The 15,300-nt window shown below is 38.2% G+C and overlaps 1 protein-coding gene across 2 annotated transcripts in view; it reads left to right on the top strand.

Moving 5' to 3' along the window:
- The window catches only part of LOC126334777 (agrin-like), an 884,963-nt gene extending 878,004 nt beyond the window's left edge, over positions 1 to 6,959 (top strand). For both annotated transcript variants that reach the window (XM_049997373.1, XM_049997375.1), the window contains one exon: positions 6,740 to 6,959. The gene's annotated coding sequence lies outside the window, so the exon portion shown is untranslated. The remainder of the gene's footprint in view (positions 1 to 6,739) is intronic.
- Positions 6,960 to 15,300: the final 8,341 nt, after the last annotated feature.

Raw genomic sequence — 15,300 nt, forward strand, 5'->3', positions numbered from 1 at the left:
ATAGCAACTAGACTACTAGGCCCACCCATAAAATATAAATGAAAAATATTCTTATATAAATAGCATAATGGTGTTCCAAATTAAAAACATGGATTTCAAAATCATATTTCCTCATATTCAGAGCCACTAGAAGCACAGCCGTCATTCTCTGCTTCCATATTACAACAAAGGCCTTATACTTTTTATGTTTTGCTTTTATGTGGTATATACCAAGTCAGAGGGCAGCTGCCTGTGCCGAGAATCCTTCTTGATATAAAGTGATGATGCATGCATGGTCAAAATTTAAAATGATTCTTTGAGGCAACCTGATAGACTGAACAATGTTTGCATGCCACACCATCCCATCCACAGTTGGAGACACAGTGTGCCCCACTGAGCTGCACTGCACTGAGAATGCAGGTTTACTTTTACCTGAATTGCACATGTGGCTGGACATGATGATTTCCTGATGTCAAAAGAGATTGAGAAAGAGGGTTATGATAAAAAAAAACATTAACAATGCAAGTAATGAGAGTAGTAGGAAAGTTTTAGAGCAGTTTATATTAGATGGTCATCAAGTACTAAGTAGTGAGTGCTTCCTGCAGACAAGCTTCTCAGAATCTGCGGCTTAATGATGATGCATAAGCAGCTAAAGAATGAAATATAATCGAAGAAAGTATAATATGATGATTCTCACAGATGAAAAGAGTGGTTTTCCGTGACTCATTCTTTTATACACTATAGTGACATTTTCAAACACAATCATCCTTCTCCTAATGTTTCTTTAGCCATTATCTATATAATGCCTCATTTTTAAAGCTCCAAAAAAAAAAAAAATAATAATCATAATTTTACTGGTTTATATTGCTCATAGGGCAAAGCTGGTGTTCCATTTCTGACACACAACATATGTTGGAGTTGGAGAAAGGACAGAATAACTGATTGATTGGCAGCATCAGTTTCCCTTTATTCCCTTCTTTCTTCTTACTGTTTCATGAGAAAGAAGTGGAGCTTCTTTGATTAATCACATAGGCTCATGAAATGTAAATTTGCATAAAGTGAATCAAATGCCAGTGACTTCCCATCACATTATCAGAATTATTTCCACAACCTTTTCCTCTCTCTTCACCAACATTTTCCTCTCTCTGTTCCGCGATGAAAGAACCACTGATCTACTATCAGTATACATGTCTACTTTGTAAGTACCTGTTACTCTGCATCTACCTGTTAAGTAGATGTTTCTCATGCATTTGGTTATCATAGTTCTATTTTTGACTGTACATTTTCTAGCACTTTTTCAGTGCAGAATACAGAATCAGTTTATAACTGCTGCTTCTCTGTTAAAGTTAATATGATGATTTGTGCCACATCTCTACAGATACCTTTTGGGACCTATAAAACATAAGGTATAACTCATCATGATCAAGTGACAGCTAATACTTGGAAATCAGAAATATTTAATTATTATTTTTAGGTCAAATTGTTAGTATAATCTTCATTAAAACTGCTAACTTATGAAACATTCAATGTTGCAGTCATTCACTCTGAACCAGAGTTTGTTAACTGTTGGCATAATTCTTATGTAGCTCCCCCTCCCCCCTCGTCCTCCTTCAAGACACAGAGGAATATGACATTTAGCTGCTAATGAGCATTGATATACCTCAATGGGGAAAGTTGAAAATTTGTGCTGGACCATCATTGATTATTTAGCTACCATACATATAACAATTTCTTTTCATGCTTTCCATGATATATGACTTACTTTTCATGTACAACAGTTACTGATAGAAATGAATCTCATTCATGTCTCATTACTCATTTACTTCCTGTTGTTGGTGTATTTCATTAGTACACAGAGCATGGTTTTTACTTCCCCAATGTCTGACCTTACAATTATTCTTTTATTGATTACACTGTCTCCTCTTAGTTAAAAAGAGTTTTCTATTCCAAAAACATTATATATAATATCAGATGTTGCATATACTCTTGCATAAATTGGTTCAAATACATTATGATTTATTCCAAGGAAAAACAGAATTCAGGATCTCACAGAAATACAGTAAGGAAGAATTAAACTATAATTCAATAGATCTGCTTGCTAAATCATTTGTTACTGTTGATTCCCTCTTAATACTCTGACAAGTCATATTTGTTACTCTCTTCTAATAACAGATTGCCTTTGTTATCTAAACCAAATTGGAAATGAAGAAAGGAAAAATGGAGATCGTTAACCAACACTTCCAGCATCCCACTCAATTTCTAATGAGCTTATAGTTGACAGAGCCATCTTGCCAATCCTAAAAGGTCATTGATGGACAAGGATTAGCAACCCAGTCTTCTTGAATCAGAGTCCACTGTCTTAATCAGTGAACTATGTAACATGGTCACAATTACAAAAGATGTTTCTTTAATATTATTTGCTCATCATGTTCAGAACAAGCTACATATTATTACTTTTGTATTCAAATAATTAAGTTTAGTAATAATTTTTAAAACTGTCAGCAACTGCTAAATTTTCTCTTTTATCCTCACTGGAAATTTGTAAAATATTCTGTCATCTTTTGGAGAACCAAAAACATATACAAACATAGAAGTGCAAATGAGATTTGATTAGCATTTGGTTATATACACAAACTACCAAACTGGATTGTGAATGTGTCTGAGCAACATGTAAGTCCATAGAACACAAAACTTCAGTTAAGGAAGTGGAAATATATAAAGTGCCTCTGTCACTGATTACATTTTATAATTGCATTAATCTTACCATCACCCCACCCGCCCCTCTTTCCCAGAAGGGTGGAGCTCAGGGAAAGTGTGTGTGCGTGTTGTGTAGGTGACACTGCCAACAGTGAGTTGGTGGCATTGTTTATCACATGCACTGGCAAATTGGATCAGTGTTGAGTTGCTAATGCTGTTTTAATTCTTTTGCATGATACTGTTCTCAATTTATGCTTCACATCCAAGTTTGAGTTAACCACATTTTACATTTTTCACAAAACCTACATCCAGAAAAGTGGACACAGGAGTAGCTGCCTAGACAGGAATCATAGGTGGCTACTTCATATCGTGGTGGTTGCTGAGACTGTTGCTGCTGCAGTGAATTCTGATGTGGAACCTGTGTAGTAATTAGGCTATTTTGCAGACTTGGTAATACATAAGGCTGTTGTTGTTGTAGACATTGCAGTTGCAGGTTATTCATGAATGAGCTTTTGGCTTTTTTAGAAAATGTACCAAACTTGTTCTTTACCTGTTTCATTACCCAGTTGTAGTTACACTGAGCATAAATGTATTTTGACATCATAGCAATGCAAGAAGTCAGCACCCAAAATAGTTTCAGTAACATTTGCTAGGTTGCATGAAACTTAAGTCAGTCACTTCTATCTGTGTTCCGTAATACAAACTGGTGAGCAGTTGGTTACTGTGAGCCATGTGCTGGCCTGAGTTAGTCCTTGTTGTATCACTGCTAACACGCTATTATTGGAAATTGAGTCTACTAGGTAAAACTGTGGTACACATGTACCTGTAATATATAGATGAGGAAATCCACAAAAGGCACCAAAAAGATTCTGCAAGGCACATGAATCACTAGTGCTCAAGTTTGCAATGTTTGGCTTGTAGATACCTGTGTTGTATGAAGTGTAGTCATCCATATCTTGTTGGAAAGCAGTTACAATTGCACTGAAATTTTGTGTGTCACAACTATCAGTAATTTGTTGTGTATTGATAGGGTGATGCTTTTTTATGTTCTTGCAACTGTTTGGATAAGCACAAGGAGTAATGCACTTCTTGGCCTGTGCTCTGAAACGTGTGTGTTACTAGCACTATGTCAGTATTTGTTTGTTCCAATTGCATCTAAGGGTTTGGCAAAAATGTTGCGGAGCACTGCCTCCCCAAGTTGATGAGAGTCAGCATTTCGTTTTCTGATTTTGTCAACTGCCGCTTGAGTGCACCTACATGTGTTGCAACTTACACACCCTTTTGAAAGAAATGGGTGCTGCTCTTATAAGATGTGCTCTGAATCTGTAATTGTTCAGGAGGTAGTAGCTACTGCCACCACATGACAGTGGAGGTTACTGCCACTGAAGGATGGTGATGCAACACCAGTCTTGTCATTTTGAAAAACTTAGTGCAATTTAGTGGTAATGTCTACCTATGATAGACTGTTACACTTGTCATTAGAAATCACAGGAATTTAATGAGAAAAGACAATCATTTAACACATTCTGCAACATAGCATTTGCTACTTCAGTTTCTGTGACGAGAGCACATAAATGGTGCTAAAATTCAGAAGGTGATTTATCACCAATCGTTTCACTATATTGTACCATACTTGCTGGATACATTGACCTCAAGATCTACACACTCTGTGCAAAACACTGTCTTTAAGATGATGGTATTTATATTGTAGTTGTCTTTGATGAATAATATCTGACATCAGAATTAGTATTCCATCATCTTTCAGGCATGTATCTGCAATATGACTTATTCTTCTTCCATTATTTTGGCTGACAGGCTTACAACCATTCTCAAGATGAGTTGCCTGCAAGATTTTTAAATAACTTTACACAATGCCGTGGGAGAAATACTTTTGCATCAGAGATAACAATTTTGGTAACAAAAAACACAGAATTAATTTTTGAGTGTCCAAAGCATTAACAATAGATATGAATTGCATTTCATCAGTGCACATGCCATATGTGGCAAATCTAAGTTCCAACATTCAAAGACACAGATCCTACTCCTGTGGCATGTTACTTGGTGCCTTTACTTTTTTGCCCAGCACAGTTCACACAACATTAGTGGTGAGCAAAATATTCATAGGAAACACAAAACCAAATAGTTCATTAAATACTACACAGTTTGGAACTGGTCTTGAATGTGGAAGACATTGACTCCACCGTCCAGATCACCCACTTTTGCCTCACATTTAATGGTCTGCTCGGTGTTCATCTTCTTCACTGGAGGCACTACTTATGGGATGTTAACCATAATGAAGATCACTCACACAGGTGCAAGAGAACAAATAGGATTTACTTGCACTTGGTTATGTACACAAAATACAGAAGAAGATCATAAACATGTCTGAGCAATGGGGAATACCACAGAGCACTAAACTTCCATTAAGAAAGTCAAAGATATGAATTGGCCCTGGCAGTGATTATGTTTTGCAACTTAAATAGTCTCACCATCACAGTGTAGTTCAGTTTTTAATATACCACTGGAAATGCTACAGTAGGTGCCAAGCAAAACAGAACAGGTTATTTTGTCAAAAAATAAGATGGTGAAACTGTGACTGGTTAGAAGTGCAAAGTAAAAACAGCAAATAACCACTGCTGATAATACTATTTATTCAAATGAATAGCACCTAGAAAGTTGTTTATGTTGTTTTAGTTTATTATTATATCCAGTTACAGTACAGTAGTCATTTCCCTACCTCATTTGTTTGCTGCTGGGCTCTACCACTCCAGTATGAATTTTAGTCACAATGAAAAACAGCCAACACTGCATGTATAGCATAAGCTAAATGAAATTTAATAACATGAACAGGCATCTGGGACCAATCCTGTCAGTTCAGTACCATTAATGCACTGTTGCTTTTCCAATAAACAGCATTATCAACTCTTTCCGGTTGCAATTTTTACTTTTTTGAAGATCTGTAATTAAATACTGTTAACTTAGGTGTCTTTGATGGCCACTATCTGACATTAAGTCAACATTAAAGTTCTTCATGCAATTCAGTTACTCTAGCAATTCTTATTATCAGCCCATTCATTTCCTTTATTGTTAATTTGAGTGATACAGAACATTAATCTATAACTACATTTGAAATTTGTCACTCATTGTTTCACATGGAGCTGCCTTGGTATCATTATTTGTATTCCTTGTCTGCATCTACATCCCAACCACTATTCTCATAATCTGACAACAGAGGACTAATCCAAACTGTTTCTTTTTAGGTGTACTTTGAATATGTGAGGTCACAGTATAGAAGTAATAGCTGATTTAGCATAGATGATGCCAGACGCTACTTAAAAATGGCATTTGAGCATGGAGAAGAGTAGCCCCCAACAACCAAGTAACAATATTTTCACATGGTAGCATTCTTTGAAAATTACTGGAAGGTATGCAACATTGTAAAGCACTAAATACAGCCAGTTCAGGCAGTGAAATTACAAAATTGTGTGGTATGGTACAGCTCCTGCTCTGCTCAGCAGTATATTTCATTACAACAATTCTGAGTTTATGTCAGAAGGCCACCCTTGCAACAATATGATATTGTAGTGCCTGTGTTATTCTGATAATGATGCAAAATCTCTTTGGACATGCATGCATGTTTTAGTTTCTGTTAGTTTTAGTTACTTTCAAAACTCGTGTTTATTAATGAAAAATAAAGTTACATCGGTGACCAAATAACGTATGTACAAAACAAAACTGTCGCAACCCCCCCCCCCCCCCCCCCACACACACACTCACACACCATGTGACAGTATTGTACTTTGTCAGTGGCAGCAGGGCTTCTCTAGTGCTCAGACACTACCTGCAACTAACTTGTGTCTGCCTGTTTAATCTGTGTCAGCAACAAAATCTCATTGATGTGCTTTGCTCTTAAATTGGCTGTAAATCAACACAATAAACAAAAAGCTGTTACTTTGAAAGAAGATAAAAAATCTGCAGAGAATATGCACATTTAGGAATCACATAACTGAACATTTTTGTAAAGAGTGTATTATTTGAGCCAATGTCTGCTTTATGTTCACAGGAGAGGCTGGTTGCAAAGACAGAATGTAATTGGACAGCAACTGGGAAGCTTGCAGTGCAGTTTAGAAGTTTTTGGTGAATCAGTTGTTGGGACAGAATGAGAGTCTGCCTGATTACTGTGATACATTATAATTTCACAATCCTTCCTAACCATGAAATGCTTTTTGTTATTATGTATTTTTGCAACAAAAGATATAATAATAAAAATATAATCACTATTATTCCTCATTTTTTATTCCTTTTAAACAATGAATTGTGTACTGCTTGGTGTGATATCTTGACCTAACAGCCCTACTGAATTTTATGTAAGAGCTGCAATCAGTTAATGAAATTTCACATCACTAAAAACTGTGCTCAGCTGCATAATCCCAAACCAACAGTTTCCTTACAATTAAGTTATGAAATAATTTGGGCTAAAACATAAAAGTTGAATCTGAACATTTACACTTTCTTTTGCAAGATTAAGAATTTTACTTGTGAACTACCTGAGTCACTGTAAGACTATTAAGGGTGTCTATATAAGATGATTATATTAAATCAAGCAAAACTTAAACAGAGGATGAACTGAAAATTTGTGATATGTGAAATGACAGTGAGATAAACAGGACTAACAATATTGTAGACTGTTTGTGAAACTAGGCAGTTAATGCAGTTGGACAGAGATAAAATCTACTCACCAAGCAGTGGCAGGAAAATACACATATAAAAAAGAGGTTTTAGTTATGGAAGCTTTTGGAGCCAGTGGCTCTTTCCTCCAGCAGAAGGGTTAAAGGGAAAGGAAGAAAGGTGAAGGGAAAGGAAATAAAGAACTTTAGGAAAAGGGGTACAGTATGGAAAAGTCACCTAGAATCCCTGGTCAGGGGAGACTTACCAGACGAGATGAAAAGAAAAGATTGATTGTTGGGGACCGCATTGAACAAGGTTTGAAAACCTGAGAGCTTAAAGGTGGAAGACAGAGTAATATGCAACACAGAGGTTATTGCTGAAACATCATGCACAAGCTAATAAGAGTGTGAAGCTAAGTGCACACTTTGTAACAGAGGTGGGAGGGGGATGGTGAAAAATAGACAGGTCAGAAAAGAAAGATACAGAAAACTAAAATGGAGTGAAGAAAGGAGTAGTTACTGTGAAGAAATGCCGAGATGGAAGAACTTAATGTAAATTAAAGCCAGCTAGGTGGCAAAAACCAAGGACATGTGGTGCCAGTTTCCACCTGCGGAGTTTTGAGAATGTGGTGTCTAGGGGAAGAATCCAGATAGTGTGTGTGGTGAAAAAGGCACCGAGGTCACAACTGTCTTATTGTAGAGCATGCTCTGCAACAGGATGTTATGTGTTAGCAGTGTACACCCTCTGCCTATGCCTGTTCATCCTAACAGACAACTTGGTGGTAGTCATGCTGATGTAAAAGGCAGAGCATTGTTTACATAAGAGGTGGTATATGACATATTTCATTCACAGATGACTCTCCCTTTGATAGCACACATTTTGCCAGTTGCAGGGCTGGTGTAGGTGGCAGTAGGAGGGTGCATAGGGCACATCTTGCAGCGGGGACAGTCACGGGGGTAGGAGCCATAGGTTAGGGAGATGGGTGCTAAAGGAGTATAGGGTCTGACAAGGGTACTGTGGAGATTGAGAGGGTGACGAAAAGGTTTTCTAGGTTTGGTGGGCAAAATCTGACAGACAGAATGGATCTCATTTCAGGGCATGATTTTAGGAAGATATGGCCTTGTTGAATTAGCTGATTAATACATTTAATTTTTTTTTTTTTTTTTTTTTTTTTTGAGGGATCAGCAGTACCAGGATTGGATGTGATGGCCCAGGAAATCTGCTTTTGAACTAGGCTGATGGGTTAATTATGTCCAGTAAAGGCTGTGGTGAGAATAGTGGTGTATCGCTGTAAAGAGTCTGCATCCAAACAAATATGTTAGCCTCACATGCCAAGGCTGTATGGGAGGGGATGATTGGCATGGAAAGGATGGCAACTATCAAAATGTAAGTACTGTTGTTTGTTAGCAAGTTTAGTGTGGACAGGAGTTTGTATCTGGTGGCATGGGATTCAGAATAGTACCATGTGAAATTTAATTGGGAGAAGGTATTCAGATATTCCAGTTATTTTAAATGGCAACCTCACCATGAGTCCATATTGCAAAGATACTATCAGTGTATCTAAATCAAACCAGGGGCTAAAGGCTTATGGATCCCAGGAAAGCCCCATTCAAGTGACCCATGAAGAGCTCAGCACAGGAAGGAGCCATCCTGGTTCCCATGGCCATGCCTCTGATCTGTTAGTTTGTCTGTCCCCTCAAAGGTGAAGCAGTTGTTGATAAGTATAAAGTTGATTAAGGTGAGCAGGAAGGATGTCATAGGTTTGGAATCAGATGGGCGTGACTGAGGAAATGTTCAACAGCAAACAGACCACTATATGAGGGATGTTGGTATAGAGGAACATCATGGCATCAATGGTGACAAGCAAGTTGTGTGGTGGGAATGAGATGGGCATGGATTTCAGATGATATACGAAATAAGAAATAGGAAATAAGAAATAGAGAAAAGATTAAGGAAAGGCAAACCTACGTTCCTAGCATTTGTAGAATTAGAGAAAGCTTTTGACAATGTTGACTGGAATACTCTCTTTCAAATTCTAAAGATGGCAGGGGTAAAATACAGGGAGCGAAAAGCTATTTACAATTTGTACAGAAATCAAATGGCAGTTATAAGAGTCGAGGGGCATGAAAGGGAAGCAGTAGTTGGGAAGGGAGTGAGACAGGGTTGTAGTGTCTCCCTGATGTTATTCAATCTGTATATTGAGCAAGCAGTACAGGAAACAAAAGAAAAATTCAGAGTAGGTATTAAAATCCATGGAGAAGAAATAAAAACTTTGAGGTTCGCCGGTGACATTGTAATTCTGTCAGAGACAGCAAAGGACTTGGAAGAGCAGTTGAATGGAATGGACAGTGTCTTGAAAGGAGGATATAACATGAACATCAACAAAAGCAAAATGAGGATAATGGAATATAGTCGAATTAAGTTGGGTGATGCTGAGGGAATTACATTAGGAAATGAGACACTTAAAGTAGTAAAGGAGTTTTGCTATTTGGGGAGCAAAATAACTGATGATGGTTGAAGTAGAGAGGATATAAAATGTAGACTGGCAATGGCAAGAAAAGCGTTTCTGAAGAAGATAAATTTGTTAACATCAAGTATAGATTTAAGTGTCAGGAAGTCATTTCTGAAAGTATTTGTATGGAGTGTAGCCATGTATGGAAGTGAAACGTGGATGATAAATAGTTTGGACAAGAAGAGAATAGAAGCTTTTGAAATGTGGTGCTACAGAAGCATGCTGAAGATTAGATAGGTAGATCACATAACTAATGAGGAAGTGTTGAATAGGGTTGGGGAGAAGAGAAGTTTGTGGCACAACTTGACCAGAAGAAGGGATCGGTTGGTAGGACATGTTCTGAGGCATCAAGGGATCACCAATTTAGTATTGGGGGGGCAGTGTGGAGGGTAAAAATCGAAGAGGGAGACCAAGAGATGAATACACTAAGCAGATTCAGAAGGATGTAGGTTGCAGTAGGTACTGGGAGATTAAGAAGCTTGCACAGGATAGAGTAGCATGGAGAGCTGCATCAAACCAGTCTCTGGACTGAAGACCACAACAACAACAACAACAACAACAACAACAACAGGAAATAAATGGTGTGTCTAATATAGGAGAGACGTCTTTGTACTATCGGTTGCAGGTGCTAATCAACTAAGGCAGACATACGTTCAGTGGATGCTTTAAAGCCAGCAACTATAGGATGGCCAGGATGATTGGATTTGTGGATATTACAAAGAAGGTAGAAGGCCGGGGTGTGCAGTTTCAATAGGGTAAGATGTTCTACAGATCAAGATGTTAGTCTTTGTGAGGGGCCTGTGGTTTTTAGGAGGGACTGCAGGTCAGTTTGAGTCACAGGGATGGGATCTTGATGGCAGATTCTGTATGTAGTGGTGTCAAACAGCTGGGGCAGACATTCACTAACATACTCATGCTGGTCAAGTACCACCGTGGTAGATCCTTTGCCTACTGGGAGAATCATGATGCAGTCATCAGCTTCTATGGAACACAGAGCCTGGAGCTCTGCTGAGGACAAGTTAGAGTCATGCTGTAGGGACCTGAGGAAGGGTTGTGAAGGAATGCTGGATGTGAGGAATTGTTGGAAGGCTTGTAAGGGATTATTTTGAGATAGTGCTGGTGGATCAAGTTGGGATCATGGTGGGAACTGTTCAAGGCAGAGTTCAATGTCAGGTTTGCTGTTGGAAAGATTTTGAGATTGGGTTGCAAAGTGATATGAGGGTAATCCCAAAAGTGAGGTCTCCTATTGTTTTTATAAGTACAGAACTCTGTTTGTGTGGCAGGTGATCACACTGTTATGAAGAGTGCTTCACACACTGTGTGTAAATGTGCATGCTGTGCTGAGGCACAGCCATTGAGAATGGAGCTCCAATCATTGGATGTTACCATCAAGGGCGAATTGCATGCAGTTATTTAGTTTTTGAAGGCAAAGGGCACTGCACTGATTGAAATCCATCACCAATTGATGGACGTGTAGGGTGAATCGTGCCTGGATGTCAAGAATGTTCATAAGTGGTCTAAAGAGTTTGCAGGTGGTTGGACCGAAATTCACGACAAACAAAGGAGTGAGAGACAGTATTGAAGGTTCAGTAAAGCATGCATGAAGATTGGAAGATCACCCTGGATGATCTCTGCACATTGGTTCTTGAGGTTTCCTGAAGCATTGCTCACAGAATTTTAATGGAAACATTGAACTACCGAAAGCTGTGCACAAGATGGATCACATGCGGCAATGATTTGATGCTTCCCATGCATTTCTTGACTGCCTTTCAGCCAAACAGGACAACTTTCTGGACTCAGTTGTCATGGGTGATGAAATCTGGGTATACCACTTTACACGTGAGACCAAGCAACAATCATGTCAGTGGCGGCATCCTTCTTTGCCAAAGCCACGGAAATTCAAACAAGCACAGTCTGGCAGTAAAGTCATGACAACCATTTTTTGGGATTGGGAAGGGGTTGGTCGACTTTCTGCTGACTGGGACCATAATTGACACTGACAGGTTCTGTGAGACTCTGAAAAAACTGAAACAGGCAATTCAAAACTGGAGAAGAGGAATGTCGAACAAGGGAGTACACATTCTCCATGACAACACTTGCCCACACATCACTCAGCAAACTGTCGCTCTCCTGCAACAGTTTCAGTGAAACATAATCACCCACCCACCCTATAGTCCTGACTTGGCACCCAGTGTCTATCACCTGTTCCCTAGGTTAAAATAACATTTGGCCAGAAAGCTATTCAGCTCCAATGATGAGGTGAAAGAAGAGGTTCATAACTTTCTGAACAGCATGGTGGCGAGCTGGTATGACATGGGCATACAAAAACTGCCCCAGCGTCTACAAAAATGCGTTGACAGAAATGGTGATTATGTCAAAAAATAGCTAAATGTTCAAGCTGTAAACTGATGTAAACCATTGTAGAAATAAACAGTTCTATGTACTTATAAAAAAAATAGGAGCCCTTACTTTTGGGATTACCTCCATATTTCCAGTTGACTTTAAGTGTGAAGGAAAGTAGATCCTTCACCAAATCAGCATGATTAAACGTACGTTTAGGGATAAAAGTGAGACACTTGGATAGTACAGATAGTTCAGGAGGAGAAAGTGCTTTAGAGGTTGAGGACACTGTACTGTTGTGACTGGTTCTTGTGATTATGAGTTATTAGTGGTCTGGAAGGCAGTGGTGAGGGCTGGGGGATGAGGTTGGTCAAGCTCAGTTTGTAGGAGAGGAGTGGTGGTTGGTGGTGTGGCTGTTTAGGGAGCTGCAGAGGGACAGGAAGGGAAACACCTTTGTTGGGACAGTTTAGAAGAAGACAGGATAGCTTTTTGAGATGAAGTCTGGCATGTTGTTGCAGTTTGAAGTTGGCTTGGAGAATAATACCTTCCAAGGAAATATGAGAGACAGATAACGGCAGGATTTTGTTGAAGGAGAGAAGTCTGGTGGAGTGGAGATTGGCAGACGAGGCATACAGGTCACAGTTAAGTCAAGTAAGTGTAAGAGATTTCTGTATTTGAAACTGCAAAAGAGCTTAGAGTAGAGTAGGATTATATCCAGAAATGGAGGCTTTCAGTGTTAGGCCTTTGGAAGTAACTCCAAGGTACCAGTAGGTTTCAAGAAACAGAATGTGGGACCTTAGTTTTGATAGGGCAAAAGTGTGTTTTCAAAAGGAATGGATGTAATATGTGATAGGATTCATCATGGCAAGAGAGGACAGTTTGCAGTGTTGCAAATGGTGGAGTGGCAAAAAAGAGAAGCAGAATGGTGGAAGAAGATAGTAAAATGGGAGAAAAGCAAGGAAAAAATTCAGAAAAAATTGTATGAGAACCATGAGAAAAGACAATGTTTAGTAAGAGTAATTTCTCTTTTGCTCTATTTGTGAATGAAACAGGAAAGGGATTGACTGGTAGCAGTGAAAGATCCCTCCACCACACATTGCATTGTGGCTTGCAGAATATATATGTAGATATAGCTGTAGATGTGGGAAAAACAGGCTGAGATTTATAAGATGGTCCTAAGAAAATTAAATTCATCCATGGAAGAACTGACTTACAAAACATTTGTTAGATCAATATTTAATACTGTTCATCAGATTGGAATCCGTACCAGGTAAGATTTATAGAAGAGATACAGAAGATCCAAAATCAAGTGGCACATTTCAACATAATTTTGTTCAGCATGTTTGTAGCTTTACAGAGATGCTCATTAAAATGCTCAGAATTTTTAATTTCTTATTGGCCACAGAAAATTGGGAAAGGATCTGCATTCAGAACAATGTTGATAGCATATACATGGGTTTTCAGAGTATCTTTCTTCACCATTTTAATGTAGCATTTGAAAAAGAAGTGAAAACACAATAAACAGTGGGTAACTAAAGGCATACAAATTTCCAGTGGGAGAAACAGATTTCTGTAGTATTTTTGTAAGAAATATATAGTTACTAAAGAATTTGCAGATTATTCGAAAGCCGACAAAAGAATCTATGTCAGAGTAGTCAGAGATGAAAATTTATGTGAAATGACAATTTGATAAAAAAATTCATCTGACAAAATGAGATTCATATGGAGGGTTATACACAAACCTCAGTGCAAAAAAGAAAAAAAAGGAATATACCTTTAATGCCAGGGGGCTAATATGTCACAGACCCAAAATCAGTCATGACAAAATTCAACGAATACTTCACTTCACTAGATGAAGACCTTATTCTAGTAAACTGTAAAGGAACATTCTGAAGTCCCTCCAGCAAATTAGTGATCTTGGATGCCTCTATGTATGTTTATGAAACAAATCACAATGAAATTATAAGTAAGATTTAACTACTAAGCAATAAAATATCAAGTGGCCTTAATGAAATACCTGATTTCATATTAAGAGCATATGGTCACCACATAGCAAAATTGTTAGCAAAAATTTTCAACCTGTCTCTATAAACTGGTCTCTCTCCAGGTATCCTTAAAATATCAGAAATTTCACCACTGCAAACAAGGTTCTTCTGATAAAATATGAAACAACTGATCTATGTCACAGGTAAGTTCCTTCTCAAAAATTCTTGTATGACAGGCTTTTAAGTTTCATAAATAAATATTCTCCTCTTCTGCTCAAAAAATTAGAAAGATGAGGACTAACAGGTGTAGCATATAGCTGTTCACGTTTGAATCTAAAAAACTGCAGGGATAGGGTAGCACATCAGTATGAATTCAATACTAAGAATAAAACAAGAAACAACTCCTCCCTTTCTAGAAAATCACCACTAAGATGTGGCATACCGCAAGGCACAACCTTAGATCCACTATCTTTCTTGATTTATGTGGAAAATTTTGTTGAATGTGTATGTGAGTCCCCAACAAACTATAGAATTTGATGGTGACATCAGCACATTCTTCCATCTAATCAACTATCTACTAAAGCATCATTAAAAAATCATCCCCTCGAAAATGTAAGTAGCTGAATGGATAAAAAATCTACTCACCAAGCAGTGGGAGAAGAACACACATAAACAGTGGTTTTTTCCAAAAAAAAGTTTGAGGGTACTCCAACATAGGATATAATGCAGCGAAAATTACTTATAACTGAAGCATAGGATACCACTCGTCTCCTTTTAGCCATGACGTCATCAACATGTCGAACTAAAAAAAAGGTATCGGACACTTCAGTTGACTTTCTCTATCAAATACTCCCGACGTCCTCTACATATTTCTCTCTCTGTAAGAGCAAACCGACAACATAAAGTTGTGATATTTGTTTCACCACATGTCATTCCAGGAGTCTCAGGCCAATTTGACGAGTCCAAAACTTTGGCACATTCAGAGATAGCAATATCCTCTGTCTGCAGAAGACAATTCTCCATCCACTGTTTCAGACAACTGTAAAATATGCTGGGCTCAAAATGTCTGATAGTTGCCCCATTTTCCAGTGGAATTCTCTGAAGTTCAGCTCTTGGACT

Source organism: Schistocerca gregaria, chromosome 2 (assembly GCF_023897955.1).
Source record: "Schistocerca gregaria isolate iqSchGreg1 chromosome 2, iqSchGreg1.2, whole genome shotgun sequence".
Classification (NCBI taxonomy): Eukaryota; Metazoa; Arthropoda; class Insecta; order Orthoptera; family Acrididae; genus Schistocerca; species Schistocerca gregaria.